General features: G+C 34.5%; 1 pseudogene; it reads right to left on the reverse strand.

The window, feature by feature from the left end:
• Positions 1–1,632: 1,632 nt before the first annotated feature.
• Positions 1,633–3,727, reverse strand: LOC140967942 (uncharacterized; annotated as a pseudogene).
• Between the last annotated feature and the right edge of the window lie 2,379 nt (positions 3,728–6,106).

Consider the following 6,106-nt stretch of genomic DNA (forward strand, 5'->3'; position numbering starts at 1 on the left):
ATTTCATAATCCAAGATTTGCCAATACACGTCTATGGTTGTTAGATGTCATATTTTGGACAACTTAGAGTGGAGTAGTTCACCTAAACGGATTGGAGCATGAATCTAATGTAGCCAACACAGTGAAAATTTTAGTATACCATTGATAAAAAAATCACTCTTTCTGTGCCACAGAAGAATCAAGATGAAACATGAACATAAGAGGATTCCTGCTACAAACTTAGTTCATATATAAAACAATTATGTAACCATGAAGAAAAGCCATGTCATCTCTTGTAAACTGAATTGTATTGAATCTAATCCCGGAAGTACTCCAGTGCACTACCTTGAAGTTTCCCAAAGATCAATTCCGACTTAGAAAAGAACAGAGAAACTTATTCGGTCGCACCAATCATCGTTAAATATAAGATTTAAGGTCTATTGTTTAATTTAATATAAAACAACTCAAAGAAAGGTACTAAAATGTTTTAAAGTCACCTCTTGTAAATCACATTATATTGAATCTGATCCAGGTCGTTGGTGTTTAATTTTTAATACATTCTTAGCCTTCGTAGTATTTTTTAGAGAATTAGAGGCACTAGTACTCTACAATTAAACGTACTCCAGTGTTCTACCTTGAATTTTCCCACAGACAAATTCCAACTTAGAAAAGAACATAGAAACTTTTAGTCGTGCCAATCACTGTTTATATCTAAGATTTAAATGTTTAATTTAGTATAAAACAACTCAAATCAAAGGCAATAAATATTTTACTGAATCAAAGCAGTCTTAGTGAAATATCAGTTCAGTACAATTAAACAAAAACAAAGTAAAGAAAAGTTCGATCAAGAATCCCAATAAAGCGTTAGACAACTAACATGAAAATGAGTGAGATTGAGGATTATACCCTATAAGAAGCCTCTCGAAATTCAAACCAGAAACTGGTGCAGCATTTTCTCTCTTTGGCCTGTCATACATGGAAGCACAAGGCAAGCACGGTATATGTTTTTTTTCTAGGCAAGTACAGTAGAATTGCCTAAAGGAAGCACTAGGCAAGTATAGTAGATACTTTTTTTCCTGCAATCTTTACCTCAACAATGGGAAACTAAAAATGTCAGTACATTAACATTTCTGAAGCAATAAACTCCACCACATTAATATATTTATATTGGAGAGATCAAAATTCATTCAAGAATACGATAAATTTTACATGATTTTCTTGTAGTGACCTTTACATGTTCCTCAGCATTTAAGGGGAATCTTGCAGTAAACTCAATATATGGAGGTGAGGAATTACATCATTTGTGTGAATTGCGAGCATGCTGAGAGTGTTCATATGCAAATAATGTCTGAATTTTGTAAAATGTTGTGGGACAAAATTGCACTCAAAGCTTAAAAGGCAATACAAAACTACTTACATATCTCAATACAGACAACACGAACCTCCAGAAGGCAGAAAGTCATATTTGTGACCGCAAATTATGATAACAGAGAGGAAAACAATTTACTTCAGCCACAGGAAGAAGCTCATTTGTATGTGGCTATAAGAGTCTAAGAGATAAGTTAAATACAATGTAAATTGAAAAAAATATTAGAAATTTCACCAATTTAATTTCCATTTACAATGTTTTCAACATCATGTCACACCTAGACATCACGCTACAAGCAAAAGATCAATGTTATCTGCAGACCACAAGACATTTTCTAAGGAAAGCTACAGAAAAAAAGCACTTGAAAACTAGTACATTCTCTGGTTGACATAGTGAAATTTTTTAGACAATTTCCATGATTAAATCTTAAAAAGAAACCATACAACGCAACAGAAAAACAATAAACAGTGACAGTCGTAGGCAATACACGAAATTTCAAGAAAATAGATACCAGCATCACAAATATATGTGGCTCCCTATGAAAATAAACTTTTAGTGTAATGACAAAGCCATGCCCGCTCCCCTGCAATCAGATGTTCCATGATTTTGAAGTGCTTTCGTATATGTCATGACAATCAAGATAGACTCGCTTAGCATCCATCATTGTTTCCCAATTAAGATAATCCAATGGAACAGTGGATTTGAGAAAGTTTTTGCTGAACCCTTTCATTATAATACAATATTCCTTAATCCATTTCTCATTCTTTAAATCCTTCATCACCCAATTATCTATTGTTAGCTAGGGCGTACCACATTGTCCATCGAGCACAATCTCCCCCCCAATTCCACCAGGGACCAAGCACCCCGAGGGTCGAAAAAAGACCGTCTTGCAGAGACATGATGCGTAAATTTTCCTTCTCGAGAATAAGGAAACAATAGCCTCCTCTCCTGACTGATTTTACCCATCCCAAATCATCAAATATAACACATTTGAATCAACATTCTCCCATCAGCTATACCATAAGCCCAAAGCAGGGTCCAAAAACAAAAACATTAATGCACCAAGTGGGAGCGAATCTCAAACTTCTTAATGTGTCTACGGTTACATGCAAAACCAACGTAGAATTTTAAAATTACCCTCCTCTTAAGACGATGATGCCCAGGACGGCTAACTCGAGAGGCTTTCACCCACCTACGGATATGCAGTATAAATGCCTCAACCAAGCTTATAACATAAACATGGATCATATCATCTACACTAACCCAACTGAGCCCTTTCCCTTGTCGGTTACTTACTCTAAATGTTTTTCAATCACCTGTCAATTAGGAGTATGCATCTTAATCAAGCTCATTATGTAACATGTGCCACATAATGGACAATAACCTGATTATAGTTCTTTTTCCATATCCGATGGATCTCTTTGGAGGGAATTCACTCACTTATCAACACTCAGTTTTCCACATTATCCACACCTATTGATGATGACCATTTCCAATATCCCACTTCCACTAGCAAGATCATCGGTGAAAGCATCAATGCTATGCCATAAGTCAAATAAGGGAGCTCAACACACACAGTACAAGTTTATTACAGAAAAAAACTTTAAAACTTACTAGAAGCGATCAGCTACAAGGTCCATACGGGATACGGCTTGCTAACACCACTTTCGAACGACAAACAAACAATTTGTCTCCGCCTCCTTCCACTCGCTAATATATTGCATTATTTCCACCATCACGCAATCTCAGCAGCTCACACCGTAATCCACACGTATATCAAAGCTCCTATCGAAAAAAATGCAGCAAAACATCCTCATCTCACAAACCCGTTCCCTGCATTGACGTCTCCAGAAGTACAACGAACCTCAGGCAATTTCACCACCAGTGAGCACTAGGATTGCAAGCATACAACCAACCTACACCACAAAAATGACATCCATTTGGCAAGGAAGCAACGCAATGTCCTTTCCATCATTTACTAGAAAATTCGAGCTTCGCACAAAACGACTGAAATTCAACGAACAAAGATCGATCCTAGTTCATTTTCCAAATGGGTTCTCGTAAAAAACAAATCTTTTTTACCAACACGATGCTTGGGTTCCTCAACCAGAGTTCTGCGTGCATACAAATGGACTATGAAGCCGTGGATTAGTGAAACCATTGCATTGACACGCGTTCGAGTTTACGGAGCGTAGAACCCATGACCAGTTCTTCTCGTGAAATGACTCTTATTGCTGATGGCTTTCTGTTTTAACCTTGATATACAGCTCCGGACAGTTCCTCGACATCGATGGAGATGCTTTTCTGATTATAATTTTGAAATCTTCTACTTCATTTTTTAACTCACACCAGCCATCCTTCCCCATCCAAACCACATCAGTAGGAAAGTGGCTAAGTTTGAGCTAACTTCGAAAAAATCTTAGTGGTTGTAAAAAATATAAGTTTCGCATATAATATATTAAAATTTTCACTTTTTACAATATAGTCGGAACAAAATAATAACATGTTCCAAGTAATGGAACATATCTTGGAAAATTTCACACGTCGATAAAAGGAGAAAATGGAACTTTGAAAATGCAAAAATTAAATGAGGAGATACGAATCTAAAAACGAAACCAACAAAATTTAGAAACAACTTAAAAACGCACGCGACACATCATTTTCATTTTTCAATGAAGAAAATGCAAAAATAGCATAAATAATCATAGAAACTAAATGAAATCATTTGAAGAAAGATAAGAAAGTCGACTACACAATTATTTTCAAGAAACCGAAAATTGAACACATGAATAAAATCAAGTCGCTCAAGAACAACAAAATCTAGTCTAAAAAAACGCAAAATCTAAATAAAAAATTGAACTTTTGAAGCAAATGATAAAAACATTAGTGGGAAAATGACGTCCTGAAAGGGATGTGTGTGATTGCTTCATTCGCTTTGGCTTTCTTTAATTTTTTTTATNATATTGAAGAGAAATATATTTTCCTAATAATTTTTTAATTTAATTTATTTCCCTAATTGTCTTTCTTTGTTGATTTGATTGCATATAATATTTTGCTTTTTTAGATAATGAGATAATTATGCAAATAATATCATGATATGATTTTGAATAATTAAATATGTTTTGACTTTCTAGATAATATGATATTTAATGAGATCTTGCCTTTCTAATTATTGAGATAAATATGCTAGGATTTTATTCTTGATAATAAGATATTATTGTGATTTGGTATCAATATTTAAAAGAGTTTATTTCTAATTAAACTCTTACTTTCTTTATGATATATGTTTCCTTGTGGAGATAAAAGTCTACATCTATAAATAAGAGATCAAGGACATCATTGAAGCTCTCTCTTCCTCGTTCAATAATTCATATCATACTTTCGCACGTCGTGTACTTCAGAGAAAATTATTCTACAAAGACGTTGCTGTTGTGAAGAGTGCAGATACCGAGTGTTGCATTGAATGTTGCCAACATCAAAAGACAACATCTGTGAAAAAGTTGGCTGAAGATCATTTTCGTGGATTCCCTTTTGACTTCACGTTTTGCTTTCTTGTTTTAGTTTTTATTCTGGTTATTTGTTTTTAGAAAGCTTTATTTTCTCAAAGTGTTGAGGAAATTGATTTTCGTGAAAATCACTAGTGATAAGTTTTTTTTGTAAACGATTTGGTTTTCTAGTGATTAATTTTTGTCATAAGGTACCGCACAAATATTTATACTTGTGCATATTTAATCTTGTCCATCTATTTATTTCAATTCAATTTGTGTTATAAAAAGTTTCCGCTGCATGAAGATGTTGTCCGAGATGTTGTAACATCTGGCACAACATTTAATTCTGACAAAACACAAAACAAGATCATTTACTCTTATTTTGATATTTTCATTATTTATTGATATCTGTCGGACAAAATAATCCTAACAAGATCAAAAACTTCGAGGCAAAAACTTGTGTGAGACGGTCTCACGGGTCGTATTTTGTGAGCCGAATCTCTTATTTGGGTTATCCATGAAAAAGTATTACTTTTTATGCTAAGAGTATTATTTTTTATTTTGAATATCGGTAGGATTGACTCGTCTCACACATAAAGATTCGTAAGACCGTCTCACAAGAAACCTACTCAAACTTCGAACCCCACAAATATATTTCAGAAAATAGACTGATCCAAATGTACACAATAAATTTTAAAAAATGGGTTGGACCAATTATTGAGCTGATTAAAAAAATTAGCTTAGACTACAATTACATATATAATATAACTAATATTAATAACAAAAATAAGACGGGCCTTGGGGGGGTGGCGGCTCGGCCCTTGNAGATCGTCGCCTACGAGAAATTGCTAATGAGGCGTTCAGTCTTGGAGATCCCATCTCTAATGAACGACTAGTTAGTAAGGTTCTTCGTTCTTTGCCTGAAAGATTCAACATAAAAATCTGTGCGATAGATGAAGCCAAGGATACGACGCAAATGGCTTTGGAAGACCTTATCAGTTCACTTCAGACTTTTGAGATGAACTTAGACATGCAGAAGAAGGATAAAGGGAAAACAATTGCATTCCAAGCTTCAAATAACACCTACAATGACCTAATTCAAATATCCCAAGAAGTCAATGAATCAGACCTTTGTGAGGACTCTATCTCCTTTATCACAAAAAAATTCGGGGATTATTTGAAAAGAATTAGAGATAAGAAGAAGGATGCACAACCCTCAAAATTTCCAAGTCTTCCTACACCTGAAAGACCACAAAGACTTCCTGACAAA

The sequence above is a fragment of the Primulina huaijiensis genome, unplaced genomic scaffold (assembly GCF_012295235.1).
Source record: "Primulina huaijiensis isolate GDHJ02 unplaced genomic scaffold, ASM1229523v2 scaffold31169, whole genome shotgun sequence".
Classification (NCBI taxonomy): domain Eukaryota; kingdom Viridiplantae; phylum Streptophyta; class Magnoliopsida; order Lamiales; family Gesneriaceae; genus Primulina; species Primulina huaijiensis.